At 37.1% G+C, this 27,576-nt stretch overlaps 1 protein-coding gene across 2 annotated transcripts in view; it reads right to left on the minus strand.

Moving 5' to 3' along the window:
• Nucleotides 1–27,576, minus strand: part of CNTNAP2 (contactin associated protein 2) — a 1,137,498-nt gene that overhangs the window by 876,947 nt on the left and 232,975 nt on the right. The window contains exon 1 of one of the 2 annotated variants that reach the window (XM_035319471.1): nt 6,328–7,147. The exons of the other annotated variant lie outside the window; for it this stretch is intronic. The gene's annotated coding sequence lies outside the window, so the exon portion shown is untranslated. Of the gene's footprint in view, nt 1–6,327; nt 7,148–27,576 lie in introns of those variants that run through there. 2 annotated transcript variants of the gene reach the window in all.

Consider the following 27,576-nt stretch of genomic DNA (forward strand, 5'->3'; position numbering starts at 1 on the left):
AGAATACTACACGCATTCATCAAAGATGACCTAAGTATGTAAGGCCATCTGGCTGCTTCAAGCTTCTACTCTGCTGTGGTCAAGACAGCCACCTGACAGTAAATCTTTAGCACATTACTTATTCCCAGTGTTGACAAGTCATTTCCTGCTGAGACTAGCTAAATGTTTATATATTAGTACAGCATCCCTTATCATTGCTACCAGATTTCTAAGTCTCTTACATGGGTAAAGGAAAACATTGCAGACTGAGTGAATGGGGAGACTCTGATGATACGCCACAGAGGCAGAAACGTTTTTTATTCTCAAAAACTGAGAACGAGAAGTCAAGATGTTTTCTACCAGATTGTGAATGAGTCATGAAAGCAATTTATTCAGCTAGATCCAGGCAAAATTTCTTTCTGATTTTTTAGATTTCTTCAGTAGCACTGCATATCTTGAAAGCACTCTTACTTTCTATGCTCACACTAAGAAAAGCTGATGACTTTTATGAGTCTTGAAGGTTATCTTGGATTTCTGGTGTAGTTTTTGTTAAGGTTTTGGCCATTATCAGCAATATTGTTAAGGGACACTGTGAACTGAAATAGAATCTATAAAATCTTCTCCAGTTCTACACTTACTCTAGGTGACACCAGACAGCTCACAAAACTGTTCACAAAAGACCCAGCTAAAAACCAACTGGACAAAAATGACAAAACAAAAACAAACAAACAAACAAAACCCACAAACAAATCACACACAGAGAAAAGCATGAATTGGCAAAAATGTTCAAAAAAAAAAAAAAAGGCAAAATTATAAGGTAGGATATTGTATAGTTAGAAGATAATAGTTTGAAAAGGAAGAGACATATATAAACATACTTATGTAGTTAATTTGGTTCCTTCCTTTCTATGATTTATATTTATCTTTGTGGTTCTCCTCATGGCAAATATAGTTTATGTTTAACAATAACCTGAATATGGGACAACTTTTCAATGTTTCTTTTACATCATTTTTTCATCAGCATTGTTGAATCTGCTACTGTGTAAAACTCAAAACATTCATTTATTTCATTCAGATAAGCATCCAGAGCTTCAGTGAGATTCCTATCTGATCTCCAGACTGCCAGCTTGCAGCAAGAACTTGTCAACTTGCATGTACTGACGGATTTTTTTTAATGAATAAAACAAAAACAGAACAGAGGTGACCTTCAACTTTTTATGTCAACATTAGTCTCCCAATTGCACTTAATAGAAAAAGATCAGGTGATCAAGCTTCTAACCACAGCCCTCATGCTGAGAAGATGACTCCTTAGCTCTACACTTTGCTGCAGGAATGGTAAATGTTTGGCCATTGTTACACCACAAAGACAATCTGTCTCACTCCTAGTTTATTTATTCTGTAGTGACATACTGTACTATTAATACTTTTACTCATTCTGCAGTTTATCTACCAGAGCCAATAGCAAAGTTGAATTACCAAGGATGAATTGCACATAGATTTAGAAGTATGCAAGGTATACAAGTCATAATCTAGAAATTGACCAGAGAAAATATTACTGAAAGAAATTCAATATAACTAAAATAAGTCAGGTATCAAAGGTGGTCATTTAAGCAAGGAACCTGTCAAATATAACCAGTTACAGTGTTATTATTAGTTTTGAAGCATACATACCTACTATGCTGCTACATTTTCCTTCTATTCATTCACTTTTCAAATTTAATTCTGGTTCACCACAAGCACACCTTCCTCAGGCATATCAGATTCAGAGGCTGACACAGCATCTAAAATTTTTAGGTTGAACTAAAAGCACTGGAGTCACTACGGCTCCTTAAGTCCATAGCTGTCTTATACATACAGGTTTCCTTGCTCTTCCACCAATGTGCTTTACACATTGTGATCTTCAAGATCTGACAGTAATGTGAAGTAGCAAACCTCTGCTAATACAAATCACCCTGGCAATATCAGTATTCTAAGTTTATTTTATACAACATTGCCATCACTCAAACACTTCAATTTATTTACTCTTCAAGAATTTAAAGGAGCTAGTAAATGCTGAAACAAACGAATCTATGATACTATACCCTGTAAAACCACTTTGGGTGGTAGTGCTGACAAACATTCTGATGATTCAAAATGGTGTTAAAATATCTTATTTCTAACACAGCCAAAATTAAACAATTCTGTGAATATTTCTTCAACTTAAATATATTTTATAATGTCTGCTGAGTATTTGTACCTCTTTTTATTATTATTATTATTATTATTTATTTTTTGTACCTCTGAACTATTTGTACCTCTGAAGTCAAGATTTTGATAATCTCTGACAAATAAATTTTTGCTTGACAGATAATTGAATCAGGGCTATATTAAGGATGGGTAAAATCATTGTTCTGAAAGAGCTAAGCAATACCAGCATAAGTAAAAGGTTTCAGAATACAATTTCCAATTACAACACTGTCATATTATTTGGAAAAGAGACCACTGTTTCTGCTGGGACCTGAAAATATTTATGTCCCTTTTCTTCCTAACTTCACACTAAACAGCAGAAGCAGATTGGTGGTCTCCAGTGAATTTTACCTGTGACAAAAACTCAGAGGAAGCTGTGGAACAGCTGATATTGTACTCTCTGCTTCTGACCTTAGCAAATGAAGATAATGGGACTTCCTCTCCTATCTCCTTTCCTGATGATTCCAATCACATCTATGCATACAGCTCCTCACCATTTTGCCAAGAAAGGAAGTATCCCCAGAGAGAGAAGGCAAAGAGGAAATGCTGCCTACTTCCTGCTGCTCCACCTCCCCACTTCAGCAGAGAGCAAATCCCATAGGACAGAATTTAGGACTGTTCTCGGTGGTACTGCAAAAATATTCTCCTCTGTTATTGAATACCAGGTACATTTAGAATAACAATATGACCCTCATATCAAATTACTGCTCACCAGTGAGCTGCAGGATGCTATTCTCATGCATCATTATTTATTAATTTTATAGCACAATACAAAAAGCCCTCAGCTTCCTTCCCTCACAAATCAATAGCATAAATATGCAGCCTTTACTGGCAGGAGCTGATCCCCATTGAATTCATGATCAGCATGAGCAACATTTTCAAGCAATATATATATATATATTTTTGTGATACCAAAAAAGTCCTCCACAGGAAGGATACAGAGGGCAAAGATATACATTCTGATAAAAGAACGTAGATGTCATTAAAACATCATATGATATTACTTTAATACAAGTCTTATAATTTATTTTTAAAATAGAATGTGTATACATAGTTCTGCTCTTTGAGGTGGCTGTTACACAAACTAGATAGCAGAAAAGGCAGAGATGATGGCTGATTACACGCAGAAAGATAATATTGCATAACGGAACTCTGAATCATTGTAATAGTGTTTTGGCATTTAAATTGAAGATACTATATTTCTGTTTCATTGCTAATGTATAGATTTTTTGGTGGTTTTACAAGCGACGCTTGGATTAAGTTAGTCATCTTTATAAGCAGGAGACATCAAAGCATAAGAGAATTGCAAAAGAACTAAAAGAAACATTTCAGTTAGAAGAAAAAGTAAACAAATACACCAAAGAAATTAGAAATGACTTGACAACTAAGTTTCTCTTATCAAAAATGTTTTAATTTCTGTTGAAACCTGAGCCTTTTAAGTACTTATATGCACCTGCAATTTACACATAAAAAAACAAGGATTCAATAAAAAAATAATACAACCGTATTCCCCTGATGATTTAACTTTTCTTATTGTTGCTTTCATGTGCTCATGGTGGCAATTCCTCCCTACTGTCAGCCTTTTGTCTTGGTTGGTAATGTTTTTGATCTCTGTGCATAGGATTCCAAGGAGACTTTATAATTTCCATGTAACAACCCGATTTAAAATTCTGTCAGCTGCTTCTAGAAAACCACCGTTTTTGTGCACTTTACGTTCTTAGTTGGAATTTGTTTACATCTTATTTTAGCTACAAATTTTCTCTGAAGCAAACTTCAGAGAAAGGAGATAAGCATTAAGTATTTGAACTAAAAACTTGATTTGTCATAAATCAAAGTCTCTGCTTCCGCTTCTTTGCTTTAGTGGCAAAGGTAGTTCTATCCATGAAAGAAATTCTCGAAAAACTTTAGAGAATGAGATATAAATCCATATTGACACATTCAGCAAATCCCATTAATCAGAACTGGGCATTACTCATAGATACTTGTAGATGTCAACACCTTTGTAAGACTTTACCAGATGAGGACTTCCTAGTTTTCAGTGTTGAGAATATTATTAATACTTACTAGGTTTTGACCTATTCATTAAACATGGTGCAAGCTGAGGGTTTTTCTTCCAGTGGATGAGTTTATATTCAGAAATATTTGATGAACTTAACAATTAGATAATTGATCAGCAGAACAGAAATTTTTATCTTCAAGGATTTAGTCTTCAAACATTTTGGAATTTGTGATTGGGCTCCTCTCCAAAAGGAGGAAATATTTAGAGTTAGAATGTCTTTTCCTTACAAATGTACACCAAAGAATTTTCCTAGGTATATTTGAACTATTAATTGTTCAAATTAAGTCACTTTTTATGACCTTTATTTGGATTGCATGACCTCATTTCCAAGTACTACACTTCTCTAAGCTAATCTTCTCCTACAAAATGAAAAGTACCATCCCATCACCAGTCTAACAACAATTACATCAATGCAATTAAAATGGGAGTTATCCCACTAATTTCAGAAGTCATCTGCTCTATTTCCTCTATTGGTACGTTTCACTCATTTACTTCCACTTTAATAATTATTTTATTATTTCATATTAATTTTCTTTTGAAAAATGTAATTCAGTGAAGCAAAGCCCTCAAAGCAAATTAGCTTTTGGCTGCATCCAAGATAAAGATCCTAAACAAGATCAGTTTTTTCCCTGAGTAGCCTCTATAAATACATATCAGAAAGGGCTGAAACTGGCAGAAACTCTGAATTTAGTAGTCTAGCACCACAAATATTGTTTGCAAATATTGTTGCTTTGTTTTCTTTTGCTTCCTGATTCTGTCCCATCCCTCTTCCCCATGATACTTATATGACTTTTCTCTAAAATCTTTTGAGCATATGAAAGTTTGAATCCAAACTGCAGTTATTTACCCTATAAATTCTGTTATTATGTGTTGTGGTTTAACCCGGCTGGCAGCTAAACACCACACAGCTGTTCGTTCGTCCTCCCCCCTCCCTCTCTGGGATGGGGGAAGAGAAATGGGAAAGTGAAGCCTGTGAGCTGAGATAAAGACAGTTTATTAAGATAATAATAATAATAATAATAATATGTACAAACAAGTGATGCACAATGCAATTGCTCACAACCTGCTGACCGATGCCCAGCCCAACCCCGAGCAGCCGGCCCCCCACCCCAGCTAGCCACCCCTATATATTGTTCAGCATGACATCAGATGGTATGGAATACCCCTTTGGCCAGTTTGGGTCAGCTGTCTTGGGTCTGTCCCCTCCCAGCTCTTGCTGCACCCCCAGCCTGCCCGCTGGCAGGACAGAGCAAGAAGCTGAAAAGTCCTTGGCTTAGTGTAAGCATTGCTCTGCAGCAATTAAAACATCAGCATGTTATCAGAACTCTTCTCATCCTAATCCAAAACATAGCACCCTACCAGCTACTAGGAGGAAAAACAACTCCATCCTAACTGAAACCAGGACATTATGTCTCAATGTTTTCAGATTACTGAATAATCTTCCTTTAAAAATCTTTTTTTTTTTTTTTTTTTTTTAATCTATTTATTTATTTATATTCAATATACATTCTATTAAAGATTTCAAAGGTTAAATTCAAGAAGGCAATAATTTTTTTGTTTGTTTGTTTTTCCAGAATTTGTTCACAAGTGAAGTTCCCACTAAAACAAAATACCAGAGGCAGTAAATACAAGTAATTTGAATATACATCAATTTTCCTATAGTTTTCTTTCCCTTGCCCTTAAGTCCCGTGTTAAAATACATAGTTATTATGTATACCATGGCAAAGTACAAGGGTTTTGTTTGCTTATTCTTTCTCTGGCACCACCATTCTCACACTGTTGGCTGCCTAATATCACAGTTCAGCACAAGTCATGATAACTCCAACTACATGCTCACATACATATAAAGTAAGCGTTGAAAGACTTTTCCTTAGAGCTGTGAGTCATGTCTTTAAACAACCTCTGATTCAGAAAGGCAGGTGAAAACAATAATAATAATAAAATAAAATAAAATAAAAAAAGGAAAATCTTTTCAATTTCTTATGTGAATCTGTTTGGCAGTACATAATATGAATGAGTTATCTACCTCTCCTCTTGCAGAGCCCCAGAACTGCCCCATTTACATTGTGGCATGGTCTTAGAGCATACAAATTCATTCACTTTCAGACTGAGCTACAGTGAAAGATGCCCCACTAAATATGATCACTTTGTCAATGAAGTCAGTTGAGAGACAGTCCAAAATAAAAGTCATGAAAACAGTGAGTGCTGAGCTCAAACTCTCAGCAACAGCTGTTTTGGTCTCTGGCCCCACCCATGTTGGCCAGCTGTACTTCATAATGAAGATATTAACTGAGATAGCCCCCTGCCATTTCAACTCTCAATTGTTCTGTGCCCTTTTTCCTATTTTTAAACTTTTCCATACCTTCTTGCATCAAACCCATCAGATTTGAGGATTCCATGCTTCAATTAACATGTTAGCACGGCAGCAGGCATACCTGAGGTCAACTTTCAAACCATCAGTGGATTAAGAATCAGTCCTGTCAGAGTATCAGTTGCACAGTAGTACATATCAGAAGTAATCCTCTATTCTTACAAATTTATACATTAGAAAACTGGTGTTAACTAGAGGTGATTTTAGAGTATTTCTCAGTTGAAATTATTCTATCAAGATTAAATGTTATCATATTGCTTTACCTTGCTATTGAATGAGCTATTAAGTCCTGGAAGAAAAATGTATTACTTGCATGTCTGCAGAGAAGTATCTGACAAATATGTGAAAGATGACCTTATAGCTCCAAAGAGCTCTTGAGATAATTGATCTACAAACACACACATTACCAGACAGTAAAGCAAATAATATCCAGCAACTAAATGCACCAATGGCTCAATAAATGATTTCCTGACATTTCAGTATATTACAGAGACAGCATATCTTTCCTTTGGGGTTCACATCACAACAGGTCTATTTTTTTTTTTTTTGTAAACTCTAGATGGAGACACACAAAAACAAAAAAGAAGAAGAAAAAAAAAAAGAATCTAAACAAAGCCATAAATAATTAAATAAATAATTAATAAACAATTTAAAAAGCTCCCCAAATCAATTTCTAGGCTACTGAATGGCTCAGAGCACCAACAATTCTGCATGTACATTTTGACACCCATTTGAGTCATAGACTCAAATATATTCTGAGCTAGTTGTAAGTATAATATCCAACAGCTGTTCAATGGCTATATATTAAAAACTGATGGTTTCAGGCTAAGTCCTAGTGGACAGCTGTCTGTATTCTCACAACTGTTACTTTTGCTGGCAGTCTTAAAAAACAGCTAGGAATGAATGGGCCACAGAAACTGAATTATTTTCTTATCTATAGAAACAAACTGATCAGGCAACATACAGATGTTTCACCAGCTTCTACAGCAATACTAAGTAATTACATGTCAGTTACATTGTCAAAGCACTTTGTGTGTACTTTGAGTTATTTAAGCATGATCATTTTTTTCTTTTTCTTTCCTTCTTTCTCTCTTTCTTTCTTTCTTTCTTTCTTTCTCTCTTTCTCTCTTTCTCTCTTTCTCTCTTTCTCTCTTTCTCTCTTTCTCTTTCTTCCTCTTTCTCTTTCCTTCCTTCCTTCCTTCCTTCCTTCCTTCCTTCCTTCCTTCCTTCCTTCCTTCCTTCCTTCCTTCCTTCCTTCCTTCCTTCCATTATTTTTATATATTTGTTTATTAAAAAAAAAAAAAAAAGAAGAAAAGAAAAATAAAGCGTATTCATTGTTCAGGTCATCTAGTTGACGAAGTGTGTAAGTACTGAATTCTCTCAGTTCTAAGTGAGAGAATTGTGAATTACAATAAACATTGAGTCTATGTCACATGAATGAATGTACAGATAAGGAATTTAGGAAACATCTTTAAACTTATATTTTGTGATCATCTCTAATTAATGACCTTTCAAAATTTCTAATTGTGACAACTAAAGTTCAATTTTATGAACAACTATTTCCAGGAATACATTTAAATAAATAAATAAATAAATAAATAAAGACATAATGAGAGCTGTAAGTAGATTTTTGTTCTGCTAAGGTTTGGGGTGGGGGCTTGTTCTTTTTTCTTCCAGAGTTTGGGCAGATGGGCAGAGAGGAAAGCAAAAGGCAAAGGAAGGAAGAAGATAGAGAGAAGGAAATTGTTTTCTAAGAGACGAAATAATTGGCAGTGGGATTCACACAGGCTGCAGATTTTTTTTTTTTCTTGTTTGTTTGTTTTTGGGCATACCTATGTTTTACTGGACACACATTTTATTCACAGAGAAAGACATGGTCAGCAAAAATGGTTTTTGTGGCAGCAGTTTTCAAGGAGCCCATCTTACCTGTGTTCTAAGTTTAATGCCTAATTTCTTGAGGTCTGATAATGTAAAAATGTTATGTGACATTGAAACGTCATGTGAAATGTCAGGAACTTGTCCAAAACCAAATCTTTGATTTATTTTGATTTTATTAGAAAAAAATTGCTCCTGTGCACCTTAAGATTTCCAGACATCTTCTAAGATGAGGAGTTAACAAAATGTTTACAAACATGAACTCAAATTTGTTCACGTGAAATAAAAGGAAGAACTGCCATCATGCTTTGGCATTTTTTTTTTTTTTCCAGATTGTTAATGTCTATCCAAAACAGCTATAATTAATTATGTATGCTTACCCAAGGTAACATAGTGCTAATGGGACACCTTTCTCTGCATGTATATTCTTCCATCCAAGAGATGCATTTAAAATCAGTTCACACACACACAAAACAAACAAACAAACAAAAAGCAGGTAAATTTGATGGCAAGAGCAGAACATACAAACAAAGCATTAGCAACACAGTCTAATTCTTGCTAGAATCTTTGGGAAATATGTTCTTTTGATTTGTTCATGCCATGTGTTTTACTTCCTTACACAAATTTGCTTTGATTTCTCTATTTCATCAGCTTCTATTCCACCTGAGATGTTACACACACATAACGAAATCATAAGTAGAAGTAAGATAACAATAAAAGTATACATAGAACTCAGCTGACTCACTAAATACTTATGAAAAAGAAAGATAAAAATATGGCAAAATCCATCTCAATGTTTTTTCACTATGATATGGCATTTGTTCCTTGTCTTGACTTTTGTTGCTTATTTCATCTCTTTCTTTGAAAATTATTTTTTTAAGGAAAGTTTTGTTACTGACTTGTAACTGAGTTCTTCTTCTGGTTTCCCTATGTACCAAAATAAATAAATAAATAAATAAAACCCCAGACATTTACAATACTAGGCTTTTTTTCCAATACTTTTTTATTATCTTGTCTTATCTATGTCCTGATGTTACTAACCAGCACACTACAAGAGAAATACTGATAAAAGTTCCACAGGGAAAATGGAATTATATTAAGCTTTGTAATAACTTTGCCTATTTGGGTGGTCTTTGCACAGTTAATCCTTCATGTTTCAGAATCTACTACCTGATTAACAACTATTTTAAATGCATTTTTTAAAAATACTAGCACTAAATAAAGATGATTCTGAAGTAATTCTTGCTGGCATCTGGATGCCACATATGGATATATGTGTGTCCACAAAATGATAATGGACAGTTAGTTCCTGGAATACGATTTCTGGCTTTGAGTGTAAATGAAAGCAAAGCTCCTTCTGAAAGCTTGGCATGAATGCAGCTAAGATACTTCGAAAATAACTGAGCTGGACAGCAGGCATTGCATGAGTTTCTATGAATCATAGAAACTCATTTGCATGAGTTTCTATGATTCATTTTTGCAGAAAGCTGGAAGGAAAGGGCAGTGAGATTAAAACTTATTAACATGGATTTAGCTTGAAGTGTGGTTGCAAAACTCCCAACTCATTAGCAAAAGGCCTTCTTCTCTTTAAACATGCTACAGTGAGTGTTCTGTTGTTGTCAGTGTAGTAAAACAAATGTATCTTTTGGAAAATGAGCTGAGCTCTCTTTTGGTGTATATTTTATTAACAGAATGATTAAATAAGGTCTGAGTCATTATACTGAAAAAAAAAATGTATTTTCAAGATCTGTGTTTGCAGTACATTTCTGAGAATAATTTAAATCAAGATTAATGGTCATACATTAATCTTTATTCTTTTTGGTGTTATGATTTATTTTTTCACCTCAGATATCACTTACACTGACAAGTAGGTAGTCAAAATCTTGGTTTAGATGGAAACGGTGTAAGGACAATAATCTACAACTAATACATAGTCAAAGAATCCATTAATTCTGAAAATGCCAAAACTGCATACAGAATTATCTAGAGGAAATCTACTATTGCACACTTTAGAAAATGGAATAACTATAAAAATAAAAATAGAGTGTCTCCCCTTTGAAATACTGAATTAGATGTGAGTACTATTCAACTAAAATAAAATTCCTTTATTTTCTCTCTCTGCAACTAATCTCCAATACTGTTAATCAGCACACGTTTGATATCAGCAAACCTGGAGCAGCTTCCACACTACCTTCCTTCAGTGGCAACACTGCTTACCCTAAGCAAAAATGTGACACTTTAATCAAGTGCATGAAGTGAGATGGAAACCTAATGCAGCCTTCTGAAACAAATGCTTTGGCACAATTGAGTATTCACGATCAACACAGTGAACTCTTATCGCTGTTAGTCACACAACACATGCAACAAATACTGGTACAATTTGCCTGCTGGAACAAATTGAGGGGAAAACAAATTAAAAATAAAAATAAAAATCCACAGAAATCTATGAAGTTACCCACTCTCTTTACACCTCTAGGAAGTATCTGAATAATTATTATGTCAACGAAATTCACCTAAGTGTTTTGTGTTTACTATGCACATCAATTTCTTGAAATTAAGGCTAAAATCACTAATATTTTTATTCCAGATAAAGTTTAAATATGAATTAATTGTAAATATAATCAAATTCTATTTATCTTCTTCCAATATGCTAATTTTGAGCAGTGCTGGAAACAAAGCTCTAAGTTGAAAATCAGGCTATAACACCATTATAATACCATTCCTTCTAATTAAGAGCAGAACACACTTCTCTATGACATTATTTGCCTCAAGAGGACACATTTTCTCATGCAGTAGAATACTCGTATTCAAAGCATCAGCAGGTGGAAAAGCATGTTAGATTCTCAATCACAGCAGTATTTACATGGGAAGTTGCAAGGAACAGTAAAGTAATACCTTAACTTTTTTTTTTTTTTTTTTTTTCAAGTTTTAGAAATCATAACAGCTTTAAATTACTTTCTTTAATATGTGTCTCAGAGCCTAATACATTCATCATTCCACACTTGCCAAGACAATCAGCCCCGGGGCAGATGTGCTCTGCAGTGGAGAGGGGGATCGGGACAGGCAGGGCTTTTTTCCCGGCATGGAGGTCACTCGAGGCAGCCGAGGGAGCCGCCACAACCCAGCAGCCCTCGCGAGGGACTCTGACGAGATGTAGGCGGAGCCAGCAGCGCCCCCTCCCCGGCCATTCAAAAGCAGCCCCTAGGGAGTGCGATCGACCAGGAGAACGGCGATCAGGACGGGCAAACAGGGCAGGGTGCATCAGAAAGGCAGGGCGCGGCAGTTCGGGAAGGCAGGGAGGGCAGAGCGATCCCCCCGACCCTAAGAACACCTCAACTGACAGCTTTCGACCACCAGCTAGGCCACCATGGTCCTTGCTAGGCAGAGAGCTCACGCTAGAAAGTCTGTAGACACTCAGACTGCCCACTCACAAATGCGTCAGTTCAGGTCTCTGGATGCAGGGAGTGCCAGACCCTGCTGCTGCTATCTGGGGGAGGCAGAGATACTGTGTGTGTGAGGTGCGAGCAGGTGGATGACCTTGTCCGCCTGGTGGCAGAGCTCAAGGAGGAGGTGGAGAGGTTGAGGGCCATCAGGGAGTGTGAGCGGAAGATAAACTGGTGGAACAACTCCCTGCAAGGCCTGAAGGAGAGGCACCGGGCTGAGACCCCTCCAGATGGGGGTGAACCCCCTGCCCGGTCACTGTTGGCAGAGAGAGGGGACCTAGGAGTTGAGGAGGAATGGAGACAGGTCCCTGCTCGACATTGCAGGAAACGCCCCCCCACCACCTGCCCCACCTTCCCTGGTGCCCTTATGCAACAGGTTTGAGGCTCTGGAGCTCGAGAGCGCGGTGGATGAGGGTGTGGTAGGAAGTTTAACCAGGAAGCCTAGGGTGAGGAAGTCTGCTCCACGCATCAAGACTGCTCCCACCAAGAAGGAAAGAAGGGTGATCGTTGTGAGTGACTCCCTTCTCAGAGGAACGGAGGGCCCTATCTGTCAGCCTGACCCTACCCATAGGGTAGTCTGCTGCCTCCCTGGGGCTAGGATCAGGGATGTTGCCAGAAAGCTTCCCAACCTGGTTCGCCCCTCTGATTACCACCCACTACTGATAGTCCAGGCTGGCAGTGATACCACTGATGAGAGAAGCCTGAAGGCTACCAAACGGGACTTCGGGGGCTGGGACGGTTAGTGGACAGAGCAGGAATACAGGTGGTGTTTTCATCCATTCCTACAGTGGCAGGGAATGGTTCAGAGAGGACACGAAAAGCCCACCTGATAAACACATGGCTCAGAGGCTGGTGCCAACACAGAAGTTTTGGGTTCTTTGACCACGGGGCGCTTTACTTGGCACCCGGTCTGATGGCTGCAGATGGGTCCCAACTGTCCCCAAGGGGAAAATGGATCCTGGCCCAGGAGCTGGCAGGGCTCATTGAGAGGGCTTTAAACCAGGTAAGAAGGGGGACTGGGATGAAACAAAGCTTGTTGGAGGTCTGCCAGGGGTAACAGTGGCAAGGCTGGGGGAGAAAGCTAAGGCCCAGCTGAAGTGCATTTACACTAATGCACGCAGCATGGACAACAAGCAGGAGGCGCTGGAAGCCATTGTGCAGCATGCAGGCTATGACTTGGTTGCCATCACGGAAACGTGGTGGGACCGCTCTCATGACTGGAGTGCTGCAATGCCTGGCTATAGGCTCTTCAGAAGGGACAGGCAGCACAGAAGGGGTGGTGGAGTGGCTCTCTATATTAGAGAGTGTTTTGATGTCGTCGAACTTGAGGCTGGGAATGACAAGGCGGAGTTGCTATGGGTTAGGATCAGTGGAAAGGCCAACAAGGGAAGCATCCTGATGGGAGTCTGTTATAGACTGCCAAACCAGGATGAGGGGATGGATGAGGAGTTCTACAGACAGCTGGCAGAAGTTGTTAAATCGTCAGCGCTTGTTTTTGTGGGGGACTTTAACTTCCCAGACATATCCTGGAAACACAACACAGCCCAGAGAAAGCAGTCCAGGAGGTTTCTGGAGAGCGTGGAAGATAGCTTCCTGACGCAGCTGGTTGGTGAGCCTACCAGGGGAGGTGCCCTGCTAGACCTTCTGTTCACTAACAGAGAAGGACTGGTGGGAGATGTGGTGGTCGGGGCTGTCTTGGGCAGAGTGACCACGGAATGGTAGAGTTCTCTATACTTGGCGAAGTCAGGAAGGGGATCAGTAAAACCACTGTCTTGGACTTCTGGAGGTCTGACTTTGAGCTGTTCAGGACACTGGTTGGCAGAGACCTTTGGGAAGCGGTTCTGAAAGACAGAGGAGCCCAGAAAGGCTGGGTGCTCTTCAAGAAAGAAATCTTAATGGCTCAGGAGCAGTCTGTCCCCACGTGCCCAAAGATGAGCTGGTGCGGAAGAAGACTAGCCTGGCTGAACAGAGTTGTGGCTTGAGCTTAGGAGAAAAGAGGGTTTGGAAGAGAGGGCGGGCCACTCAGGGGGACTACAAGGATGTTGTGAGGCGGTGCAGGGACAAAATTAGAAAGGCCAAAGCTCATCTGGAGCTCAGTCAGGCTAGTGCTGTTAAAGACAACAAAAAATGTTTTTATAAATACATCAATACCAAAAGGAGGACTAAGGAGAATCTCCACCCTTTACTGGATGTGGGGGGAAACTTAGTTACCAGAGATGAGGAAAAAGCTGAGGTGCTTAACGCCTTCTTTGCCTCAGTCTTTAGCAGCAAAACCAGTTGTTCTCTGGACACCCAGTACTCTGAGCTGGTGGACGGGGATGGGGAGCAGAATGTGTCCCCCACAATCCACGAGGAAATGGTTGGTGACCTGCTACAGCATTTGTATGCACGCAAGTCTATGGGGCCGGATAGGATCCACCCAAGGGTACTGAGAAAACTAGCAGAAGAGCTGGCCAAGCCACTTTCCATCATTTATCGGCAGTCCTGGCTATTGGGAGAGGTCCCACTTGATAGCAAACGTGATGCCCATCTACAAGAAGGGCTGGAGGGTAGACCGGGGGAACTATAGGCCTGTTTAACATCAGTGCCAGGGAAGCTCGTGGAACAGATTATCTTGGGTGTCATCATGCGGCAGTTGCAGGGCAAGCAGGCAATCAGGCCTAGTCAGCATGGGTTTATGAAGGGCAGGTCCTGCTTGACGAACCTGATCTCCTTCTATGACAAGGTGACACGCTTAGTGGATGAGGGAAAGGCTGTGAATGTGGTCTACCTTGACTTCAGCAAGGCATTTGACACCATTCCCCACAGCATTCTCCTCAGGAAACTGGCTGCTCATGGCTTGGACTGGCGTACACTTTGTTGGGTTAAGAGCTGGCTGGATGGCCGGGCCCAGAGAGTTGTGGTGAATGGAGTCAAATCCAGTTGGAGGCCGGTCACTAGTGGAGTCCCCCAGGGCTCAGTTCTGGGGCAAGTCCTCTTTAACATCTTCATCAATGATCTGGACGAGGGGATCGAGTGCACCCTCAGCAAGTCTGCAGACGACACCAAGTTAGGTGCATGTGTCGATCTGCTCGAGGGTAGGAAGGCTCTGCAGGAGGATCTGGATAGGCTGGACCGTTGGGCTGAGGCCAACGGTATGAAGTTCAACAAGGCCAAGTGCCGGGTCCTGCACCGGGGGCACAACAACCCCAAACAGCGCTACAGGCTGGGAGATGTGTGGTTAGAAAGCTGCCTGGCAGAGAAGGACCTGGGAGTATTGGTTGATAGTCGGCTGAATATGAGCCAGCAGTGTTCTCAGGCGGCCAAGAAGGCCAGCAGCATCCTGGCTTGCATAAGAAACAGCGTGGCCAGCAGGTCCAGGGAAGTGATTGTCCCCCTGTACTTGGCTCTGGTGAGGCCGCTCCTTGAGTACTGTGTTCAGTTTTGGGCCCCTTGCTACAAGAAGGACATGGAGGTGCTTGAGCGAGTCCAGAGAAGGGCTACGAAGCTGGTGAAGGGTCTGGAGAACAAGTCTTACGAGGAGCGGCTGAGGGAGCTGGGACTGTTTAGCCTGGAGAAGAGGAGACTCAGGGGTGACCTTATTGCACGCTACAGGTAACTTAAAGGAGGCTGTAGTGAGGCGGTGGTTGGTCTATTCTCTGACAGGACGAGGGGGAATGGGCAACAGTTGCGCCAGGGGAGGTTTAGGTTGGATATTAGGAAGAACTTCTTTCCTGAACAGGTTGTTAGTCACTGGAATAGGCTGCCCAGGGAAGTGGTTGAGTCACCATCCCTGGAGGTCTTTAAAAGACATTTAGATGTAGAACTTAGGGATATGGTTTAGTGGAAGATTTGTTAGCGTTAGGTCAGAGGTTGGACTCGGTGATCTTGGAGGTCTCTTCCAAGCTAGACTATTCTGTGAATCTGTGTGAAAGAGAAGTAAGGGAACCCTTAACTCTATACTAAGAAATGCATGACAGGAAAGTAGCTTACTTGTCTATGTTCAAATACATATATGTTCTTCCAACCTAATTATATAATTCTCTTACACAATGCATTGTGAATACATTGTAAAGCATTGTATATTTTAATTTATTCATCTTATTTTTCCAGGGAAAAACAGTTACTGTGAACAGCAGATACAGTACTGTCTTGAGTTTGAAATGGGACTGTCCCAAGCAGGTACAAGGAAAATCCTCTTATTGTTTGACCTTGAGAAAGAGTAAGCACAACCCAAAGCAAACAAAGAAACAAGGAAACAAAAAAAAAGCCAAAAACCAAGAACAACCAAGCAAACAAACACTAATCAGAGGTAGCTCAGAAGACCTGAAAACTGTGCTGTTAATACATTATATTTTTACATATTTGTACATATGTCAGTAGTCATGTTTGTTTTATATATATACTCATCTATCAAAATACATACATAAAAAAATAAAATCAGCTAGTGTCTATAAACATTCTAAATTTAGTCAAGCTAAAAGTTATAAATTGTACTAATGTTCATAGAGACAAGACAGTCGAGATCTTGAAATGTGATTCATTACAGCTAATGCAGTTTAAGAAAGCTATCAGTAAGAAAAGGTAAGAAAGAAATGACTTTACTCTCAAGAAAATAAATCATTATTTTTTTTTTTACCAATCTTGTATTAGAAAGTTTAAAGATTACATGAAGATACAAATACCGAATGTTATGAATCATCTTCAGTATTAAAATTCCCTCTATATTAATTTAGTATATATTAACTTTTGAAGGGTTTTAAAACAAAAATAGATTTTTGGCTTTGACAAACAGACTTCAGTGATAAACTGAAAATAATTACTTTCTCACAAATGAAAAATTAATCAAATCTAAGCAATTGTTGCAAACACATGTGGTTTGCTGTTTTTCTGTTGGTGGTGGTTTTTTGTTTCTTTATCATTGTTGCTTTAGTATAAATTAAATTTCTTCCTCCACTAGATCTTAATAGCACGACACAAATAAAATACATAGACAACTACAGATTATTTTTCATCTTTTGGCAATAAAGCCTTGATTTAGGTAAGCTGCTTTTTATAATTCTCATTCACTGAGGACTGAATTTATTAGTAATAAATTCTGACATTATATTAATTAAAGCAGATTTATCAATATGTTTTAAGATAGAAAGCTTCTGCAGATAATATATTTCCATCCTCTGCAAAACTATGAAAGCAGAAAAGCTTTGTTTAGGCCAAAGCAGAGGACGGCTAACTGGACAGCTTATGTCTGGTTTTCTTGTTTAGTATACTGTTAGTGAAGCAGAAATGAAGTATAGGTTTGGCCATGAAAACACTGAAATGAAAGCTTACTGCTGCTAATTTGCTGAGGAATTGCATGAGATTTTCATACTTGACTGATATTCTGTATTTCTTTATATAAAAACATTTTGTATTTATTAGTAGCAGCTTCAGACAAATGGAAGTAAAGTGTATAAACAGTGTTCTACCTTAAAATGACACCATTTGCACTTGAGGTCACTACCCACTTCTTTTGCTCCCAGGTTAAGAAAAAACACATTCAGAAAAATCCCCCCTTTGAGTGATTTCTTCCATGTCCTGCAAAAGACATAAAGTTTTGCTTTTCTCCATTATTCACCACTCTTCCCCAGCCTAAGTCACATACTGAATGATTATTGTCTGACTTTTTGGTAAGTAGCTTGAAAGCTGTAATGGATTTGTTATTAAGACTGCTGCTTTGATAAGGCACTCTTTTTTTGCTGCTGATACTGTTTGTGGATAGAAGTGTGAGGATAAGTACTTGAAGTTCTAGAACAGCATGCATGAAAAAATATCTCCTGAAGAAAATGAAAAATAATTTTGCCATTTTCTGCTTGCTCTAAAACTGATAAAAAGCCCCTCATCATTCAATATGTAAGTCATGAGATGAAAGTGGAGCGCTACACCTCATAAGATTGTTTTCATGCTTTTAGCTTCTAGTAATGTCTCAGTGTTGTTGAGTATTGAAAAAGGCACTTAGAGGCAGAATTCACTACTAGGATCTGGTAGTACACATTTGATTTACTTAAGGGTTTCAATTCAATTTCCTTTTTTTTAGGAAACATTATTTAGCTTGTTTCAAATCTAAAGCTCATGGGCTTTTTAGAATTAAACCTGTTTTTTTCATGTTTGTTTGTTTGTTTTCCTCCCATTAACCATTTTGGCTATTTTTTTATTTTTATTTTTTTCACCCACCTGAAATCAAAAACAAAGGACAGACTGCTTTCATTTGGAAGGTAACCAGATCTTCTATTTGATTAGGAAACAGGTTTATATTTGTGATTTGAATAACTAAAATGAAACATCAAGACATCTGTATTGCTTATCTACTTTTCCATCCGCAATCATATCTAGTTTTAGAAAAATATCCTTACTCAGCACTCCAGTTGAGGTGCCTGTACTAAACAGCGATATTTAAAACTCCCATATCCCAAACCTATGTCCATATTTTAGGTGTGAATTTAAATTTGTGCAAAATTATCAGTAGCTTTTACAGATAAGACTACTTGCAGTGAATTCTATGTAGTAACATACATGTTAGTGTGTTAGTCTCTTCAAGATCTGGATCCAAAAGATACTTTCCAAAAACACTTAGGCTGCTTATTCTGTTTTATTTATTGCTGGTCTCAAGAAATGAGAGTAAAACAAATGTCTATGTTGGCATTCTTTAGCAATTCTGACACAATTTCCTTGGTAAATATGATTTTTCCATTACTTCAGTGAAGGCAGGGATAAGCTGCATTAAGAAAAAGCAAACAGCTCTTGCTCTTGGTTGAAGCTATACAGCCAGCAAACGGTTCACATAATAGTATCATTTTCATATGGTTCACAATTAATAATGTCATTTATTTCTACTGTTGCCACTTCAGCAGTTCTAAATATATTTTTTCTGCTCTTTTAATAACAACAGCAGCAAAGAGAACCTTGAAAAAGCAAATTTCAAGAATACACCATTAATTTTCTTTACTGAAAAGCAACAGGTGAATAATTTTGGTGAATATATGATCTTGAAGATATGGGAAATAACTGACGATGAGACCAACTTTTCTGTTGTACCTTGGTAGATGCTGTTGCATGTAGAACTGGCAAAGAAAGCTTTTGTGTTGATAAATAAAGTTTTAGACAACTGACTTTTCAGTTTTTTCACTTTTCAGCATTTGGTGGAATAGTACTTCAGAATCTGTTTATTTCTACCTAAAAGTGAAGTGAGAAATGGAGCATTAAAAAATAATAATACCAGAATGCAAATCTGTAAGAATATATATTTTTTAAGTGACAAAATAGAATATTTCAAACAGTTCCCGTCAAAACAACTCAACCAGAAAGACATTTCTCAGGCTGAACTGCTTTATTTTATTTCACTGAAGTGATCAGACCATTTCAGTTTAAATATATATATTTGTATATATATATTTATACAGAAAAACATTACCCTAGAAAAAAATGTCTTCAGATCCATATTCCCAGATCTTCCCATATCAGTCAGGCTAGTAAGCAGACTATGTCATATTTATGTATTTATACTTGTGCACTGGATTCACTATAGAATGATGAAATCTGCCTGGAGCCAAGCCCACAGGAGAAAATGGAAAGCTGACTACTATGCCCAGAAGACAATGGTTTAAGAGAAGACCTAATTTGATACTTTGGTCACTGGATAAAGTTCAAAACATTTTAACTGAATTCAGACTACCACTTCACTACTCCTTCCAGAAACCTGAATATTCAGTATAAAATGTAGGAAATATTAGGCAAAAGATGCAGGTATTTTTCCTGAGGGAAATTTCTGTTTGGAAAAGTGTTGGGTATTTTTAATTACAAAATCATTTTATTATGTTCCCAACAAGTATAAACAGTGATTTTTAGGAAGGAATATTTCACAACTTCTCTTGTTTTGGCTTGTTTCTATTCAAAATAAAACATTGTTGAATTCAAAAATAATTATACAGAAAATAAAAGTAAGTAAATAAATAAATAAAAGAAAAACCAACCTTCTAACCAGTTAGATATAAGAAAGTCCTACTTTATCCATAACCCTTCTTCATCAATGTCATTGCTCAATCTTTACTCAGGACTGTAGAACAAAAGTGTCTCAAAGCTGAATTTGGTGATAGATAGATTCAAGTCAAGGAAGGAGAAGGGAATTCTCAAGTCAAGTATCTTTTCCTGACTTGTCAACTTGTCCTCCACAAGAACTTCTTTTTAACTCATTTTGTTTGGGTTCTTTCAATTCTGTTAGCAGTAATAGAAAATGAAATTTAAGCTGAGGGTTATTCTATATTGTTACTACTCAGTAAGGTTTTTTTAATTATAGATTTTTTTTTCAGAATACTTTTTAAGGAGATCTGGAAGGTTATTTTCTATTTCAAAGTGTGGAATCCTAGGTTTACATGTTAGGCAAAGACCAGCTGGGAGAATGGAAACAGGTTTGAAAAAAGGCTCCTCATTCAAAGTCTTAGTATCTTTGCAGTTAAATTTATTCTGTCAACTCTTTTCTAATCTTGCATAATGCGAGGTCATGATGCTTAGGGGTTTGTATTATCTTGTTTGATTGTATGGTTGGTTGGTTTGGTTTGGTTTGGTTTGGTTTGGTTTGGTCTGGTTTTTAATTACTCTTCCTGACATTTGATATAGATCTATACAATGCCTTCAGATTACATCACTTTAGATATAAATGATTACAAACCCTTTTCTCCCTAATGTACAGGAAATAAGCTCAAATCCTACCAAATGATTTAATCATAATTCAAGAGTTATAATTTTAATTAGTCTGGTGCTCAAGAAAATAGATGGCTTTGTCGGTTTGTATCTTATCTTAGATTTAGTTAGACTGTTAGAATTTGACAAGATGTCTTTCTTTTCCCTAATGAAAAATATCACTATTTTAACAATTCTAATTATAATAATTACACAAATATGCAACAAATTACATACAAAGTTTGATGTAATCCAATGACGAAATGCAATGAAAAACCCTCTGATATAGCCTTTAATGTCTAATAATGTTGAGATTTTAATATGTCATGAAACTGGAGTTAAAATATTTATTTTTGGGAAAATATTAATTATAATTACTTTTGATAAAAAGGATATTTTTTCTCACATTTCTTTTCATGTCCTCATCCAATATACTTTGGATTTGTTTGGTTTCAAAACACATTTCAAAACACATTGCATGGATTATCTATTCTCCAGATGTTTCCCTTGAGTTCCTGAGGTAACAAGGTGTTTATTGTTTTTTTTATGTCTATATGTTCTCTTATATTAAGTGGGAAAATTCTGTATCCTACTTGACAACTGAAGATGTTTGACTTTGTGGTATTTGCAGATCTCATTTTTGGATAGAGCACTTTAAGTTTCCCTTCTACCAGAGAAAACCCCTGAATAATATGAATAATACAGGTGAAGTAATATAATTTCTTTTAATTGAAAAGCAAAATATGGGATTATTTTGAGCTTAATCTTGTAGTATATCATTCTATCATAACAGAGTTATATTGCTGTATTGGACAAAAGCCCATAATCTATGTACTACATGGATATGTATTTTACAAATCTGTACTGATTTGGGATCCCAAGTTGGAATATATATGCCCACAGGACTACATGGAATCATATCATCTTTAATGCTTGGCTGATTAACAGACTGCTTTGACTAATGTGGGCTTTTGGCTCACAAGTTTCTCCGTCTGTAGAGAATCACTGTAGGAGTACCTATCTGTTTGTATAAATTGTTTACATAAATTTGATTTCCTCAGAGTTGTCAAAATTGTTACCCTACCTCTCCTCTCCCCACATTCTAATGATTTTTTATTGCCTGCAGAAGCCATGCACATTTCCACATTCATAAAAATGTTTCTTAAGGTGAAAAAGGAGTTCTTCAAACACTGATTAAAATGTGTTTGTTGAAGGCCTTGAATGGAGCAGTAATGTTGAAGTCAGCCTTCATTTCAAAGTTTTTGGATGTGTCAAGAGAAATAAATCCACACTTCTTACACGCTTATTGCTAAGCCACATACCTGTACATTGATCTGTGTACCCACTGCAGTGCAACCACCACAAGCTATAGAAATACCATAAATTAAATACAGCAAGACTAGAAGCTTGTTGTAGACAATTTATCCAAATCTTTGCACCTCTGCAGTACTTCCACTGACCTTGTTAGAATATTTTATGATCCAAAGGCATAGTCCCAAAATATGGACCTTTAATATTCATATTTTTATACAGAAATGATGACACAAATGCACAATAGTATGGTTTCGTGAAGATGACTATTTGCCAGCTCAGATCTTTCAAAGTAAACAACCCCAAGCCACTTCTTAGGGAAGTTCTACTACATAAATCCATTATAATAAAAGGAATCAATATTGATCATAAAGTCTGTGTTTTTTTCTAACCTGTGCTCTAGCAAAGCATCATAGATCTCTTCCTCCTTTTACATCACAGAAAGAACATACAATTAAATAAAACTAATATATTTATTGATTATTTAATATCTTTATTAATCATTGAGATGAGGGAATTTAGTGCACCCTCAGTTAAGTCTGCAGACGACACCAAGCTGGGGGGAAATGTTGATCTGATGGAGGGTGGAAAGGTCCTGCAGAGGGATGTGGACAGGTTGGAGCGATGGGCAGAGGCCAGGATCTGGGGTTGTTGCTCAATGCACAACTGAACGTGAGCCAGTAGTGTGCCCAGGTGGCCAAGAAGGCCAACAGCATCCTGGCTTGTATCAGGAATAGCATAGCCAGCAGGACCAGGTGACTATCCTGGTGACTATCCCTCTCTACTCAGCTCTGGTAAGGCCACACCTCAAGTACTGTGTTCAGCTTTGGGCCCCTCACTACAAGAAGGACATTAAGGCCCTGGAGTATTTCCAGAGAAGGGCTATGAAGCTGGTGAAGGGCCTGGAACACAAGTGCTATGAGGAGCAGCTGAGGGAACTGGGATTGCTTCGTCTGGAGGAGTCTCAGGGGAGACCTTTTTGCTCTCTACAGCTGCCTGAAAGGGAGTTGTAAGCTGAGTGTCAGCCTCTTCTTGCAGGTAACTAGTGATAGGACAAGAGGGAACAACCTCAAGTTGCTCCAGGAGAGGTTCAGGTTGGAAATTAGGAGAAATTTCTTCTCAGGAGTGATTAGGCATTGGAATGGGTTGTCCAGGGAGGTGATAGAGTCACCATCCCTGGTGGTGTTTAACAAAATGTTGGACATGGTGCTTCAGGACATGTTTTAATGGGTAATATTGGTGGTAGGAGGATGGTTGGACTAGATGATCTGGAGGTCTTTTCCAGCCTTAATGATTCTATGATTCTATGAAAACCATGAAATAAAATGGAGAGGAAGAAGATTCCTTCATGCAGGGCCTGTCACAGAGGCCACCCCTGCAGCATCATTACAGTGACCAAAGGACAGTGAAGACAAAGTGACTGGTGACTGGTGACTGAGGAGTTAGATACAGACTATTTGCCTTATGATTTCCCCCAAGATTCTGACTTGGTCTTGACAAGCTATACAAGTTCAAACTGCCCCACAGTACCACAGCTTCTTTCTAGATCTCCCATGCCCTTTTTTGGAATTAGTCCTCATCACCTGGTCTGATTTGAAGCACAGAAGCTCCGACACATGACTATATAATCACATCTAACAAAAAGTGGGAAACACTAGAACAGCCACAGGTTCCTCTGCCCAAACAATTAACCCAACCTTCCTTTGTAAACATTTTAGATCATGATGTGCAGTTCTTACTCCAGACATCAATATTTACCTCATTGTACAGAAGATGTGTTTCTCACCTAAGTACTCACTTGATCTTTTTTTTTTTTTTTTTTTTTTTTTTTTTTTTTTTTTTCCCTCTACAATGAAAGAAATTCACAGTTGTTTCAGATATTCCCTGTATAGTTTGTGTTAATCCTAATGCAATGGAACTCTGGGCACATTATGCTCACTGACCTTGCTATATTTTGCCTGGAGAAAAATATTCTGTAATTCAGTCTTCCTACTGAAGGGCGGTGTGTAATTACTTATACAAATTTTGGACATTCTGAACAAAGACATGTTTGGAGCAGCCCCTTCTGCTCTTTTTGCAAGTGTACCTCACCCTCCAAAAATATTTTAAATTACCTTGTACACTGTAACAAGTCAGATTTTGCAAATGGGTGAAGTCATGTAGAACATCCAATTATGAAGTCTCTGCATGAGCCAGTAGCAGTCTCTCAAGGTTTTGGTTTGCCTTGTAAGAAATCCCAGTTTGATAGCCATTCATGTCTCCATTATGAGGGACATTTAGCATAATATAGAAGCAAGTGCTACAGAGGCAGATGCCCTACTTGTTATAAAGCCTGTGGGGGGTGGGGGTGGGTGGGGGGGAGGGGCAAAAAAATCTTAGTAATTGTTACCTGTAACACTTCCAGACACCTATTTTCACCTCATTCTTATCATTACTTAAATTATGTTGCAACTCTAAAAAAAAAAAAAAAAAAAAAAAAAACTTTTAAAAAACTTTATAAGGAAAGAATCTCACTTTACACCTTTAGTGAAAAGGTAGTCACAGAGTCCCATGCATCTGTTATGCCCATATAACAAGATTTTTAGAATACCGGTAAAAAATATTAAGTGACATCAGCAAAGGTAGAGCTGCTTAACAATTTATACATATTCAACATTCAAGAATTTCTGAAATATTAAAATTTTCTGCTATTTAAAATATAAATTTTATGATGATTTTCTGAAATGATTGCAATGTAAGGTTGTGCTTATTTTAAAAAAGTAGATTAGTTCTATTTCATTTTAGACAGAAATGTTTTGTACAGGAAACAATTCTCCTTCTAAATGTAAACTGGACTACTATAATTAAACTTTAACAATTACATTCAAAAATTATTATTCCAGAAGAAAATCAATATTAGTTGGAAAAAAAAAAAAAAAAAAAAAAAAAAAGTTTTCTTGGAATCTTTGGATTTACTTGTTTATTTATTAATTTAGGAGGACAGAAGAGCTAGAAAATGTTTTTATTTTATTTTATTTTATTTTTATTTTTTCCTTCACTTTATCTGGGTAAGGCAAAGCACCATGATTTATACTGCTTCAGAAAGGGACACTGGCTTCCATGCTAAAACCTAAAATGATTAAAGGTCTTCCTTACAGTGTTGCCTCTAGCTTTTTCATATTCACTGAAAGTTACACTACTTAGGGATTATAGTGTCAGCAAGAAAAGAGTATAGTATTATTTTCCTTGTAACTGAAACTCAATTTATTTTACCTTTAAACAAGATAAAAATGTGGATTTGTTTATGATTTCTCCAGTTATAATTTAATCCTATGAGAGATCATTAAAGTTTTTATTTTCATGTCTACATCCATTTTTACTGCTCTTTTAAGTAAATCTTTTAAATAAAGTCTGATATTATAATCTTTTTCAGTTCTGAATTTTATATTTACATTAAATAGACATTATTCCTTGTTAAGCATACAGGATATGCTCCAAATTAATGTATAAACATCATAGACGTGCTTAATACTTATGGAACATACAGTTAATCTAGGGATAAAACATTTGCAGAAAGCACTTTAACTCAGATACACTGGAAGAAATAGAAATTCTTAATGTTATGCAAACAGATGAACAGCAATATTCCTAAATCAACATTGAATACAAGAGGATAGAAGACAATAACTAAAAAAGGTGATCTATAATGCTAAATACATCATACAAATTAGTAAGATTATTAACATACTTTCCCATCTTATAGAGTCGTTTAATCTCCTTATATAATGGTTGTAGTAGTATAGAATTGTGAAATTATGTGGTGTTTTTCATGCTGAGGACTCCCAAAACCGTGCATAAACGTAATGCATAAATGTAATGCATAAAAGCCATGCATAAATGTAATAAACTAAACAAAAATAAAACAAATCCCAATAAGTTAGGCAAGATGTTTTTCTGTCCCCCATTGAATACTGCGTTTTCTAAACTAAGGAACAGTTCACTACAGGAGTAATGTATGAAGTGTTTAGCTAATAACTTTAGCTGGAATCTAAAGTCTTTCAGCTAGAATTAAGTCTTTCTTTTTTTGTAAATGATTTCAAACATGTCCTACTGTGCTGAAGAGTCAACACCGTCCCCAGCACTGTAAATGTATGTTTATCTGTAACATCCATTTGGTAGGATAAAACAAAACAAAACAAAACAAACCATCCCACCTCCTCCCCCCAGCAAATTTAAAATAATTACTGTATCTTGGGACCTGAAGAATATGCATTTTGTATCATTGACGTAGCCAATCTATGTCATCTGATCTAAGGGCCAGAAATCAGTCCTTGGCCTTGTTTAGTTTATTAGCATAAACATAGTCATCACTACTTTAACTTGATCTCCCAATCCAGAACAATATTTTAGCTTCTTTAGCTAGTGGACTTCCAGCTCTGGTTATCATATTTCTGTTCTGGATGACATATCAGATTCTCAGTTTGAGAAACTCAGTAGAGAATAGTTTACATAACCTGAGTTGCACTGGCTCCTGAAGAGTCTCAGGTTGGATGAATTTATCTTTAAAACTGTAAATAATAAAAAATAACAACAACAACAACAAAGGGCAAAATGATATTCATCCATGAAAAATTAGTCTATGCAGTAGATGCTTCAATGAATATTTTAATCAAAATGAATGTTTTTATGGATGACTGATTAGATAGTTTTATCTGCATGAGAATATATTGTCTTTTTTATTGTTATTCTATGTATTTATTTTTCTTAGAAACCATACTCTTGGCTATTATCATTCCCTGTGTGATATCCCCTGTTCATTGTGGTAGCATTTCCTTACACATTCAGATCCATAAATGATAAAATAAAATCCAGACCACAGATTTTCAGAAACATTGATTATATTTTCATTTTTATTCAGGCCATATATCCATGACTGCAAATTTGTATTTCAATTTGTATTTCTTTGGTAGATCTTCTTCTTATGAAAAATGAATACTTTCTCTGTGTATTGTTAACATTCAATAAGTTCGAAAATTGCAATGCAGAGCCATATCTTATTCCTATTTTTCTGGAGAATGGCATTGTACAAGAAGTAGCATGTAACTGACTTCAGTGGGAAAAAATATATATATTGTCTTGACTCCGAGCTACTTGATGTAATAGATATTGTGTAATGTTCTAGACAGAGAGTAAGAAATTATTCCTACTGGCTTCCCAATTTCTAAGTAAACCAGTCAGATAGGATTACAATTTGATAAATATCTCAGGATTATGTATAAAAACATATTTCTTTGAGGAGTTAAATGTTAAAGTTGTGTTAGTTTTTACCAATTTTCTATACTTGGAATTGTCCATTATTTTAATGCCACCCGTTAAGACAATTTAAACACATTATGCCATTTATAAAGATTTTTCCAACATGCATTGCCAATATATATTGGCATTTTACATAATTCATTTTTCAAAATTAGGAAAAGGAGATTGATAATCAGCACTTTATATAAAGATTTAAAATGTTGTTTTGTTAATGTTACACTTTTCCTGAAATCTTGCCTTAAGAAAGGAATGGAAAAGGACTGGAAAATGACTGGAAAAGGACTGGAAAAGGGAAAGGGGAAGGGGAAAGGGAAAGGGAAAGG

The sequence above is a fragment of the Oxyura jamaicensis genome, chromosome 2, assembly GCF_011077185.1.
Source record: "Oxyura jamaicensis isolate SHBP4307 breed ruddy duck chromosome 2, BPBGC_Ojam_1.0, whole genome shotgun sequence".
NCBI classification, from domain to species: Eukaryota; Metazoa; Chordata; class Aves; order Anseriformes; family Anatidae; genus Oxyura; species Oxyura jamaicensis.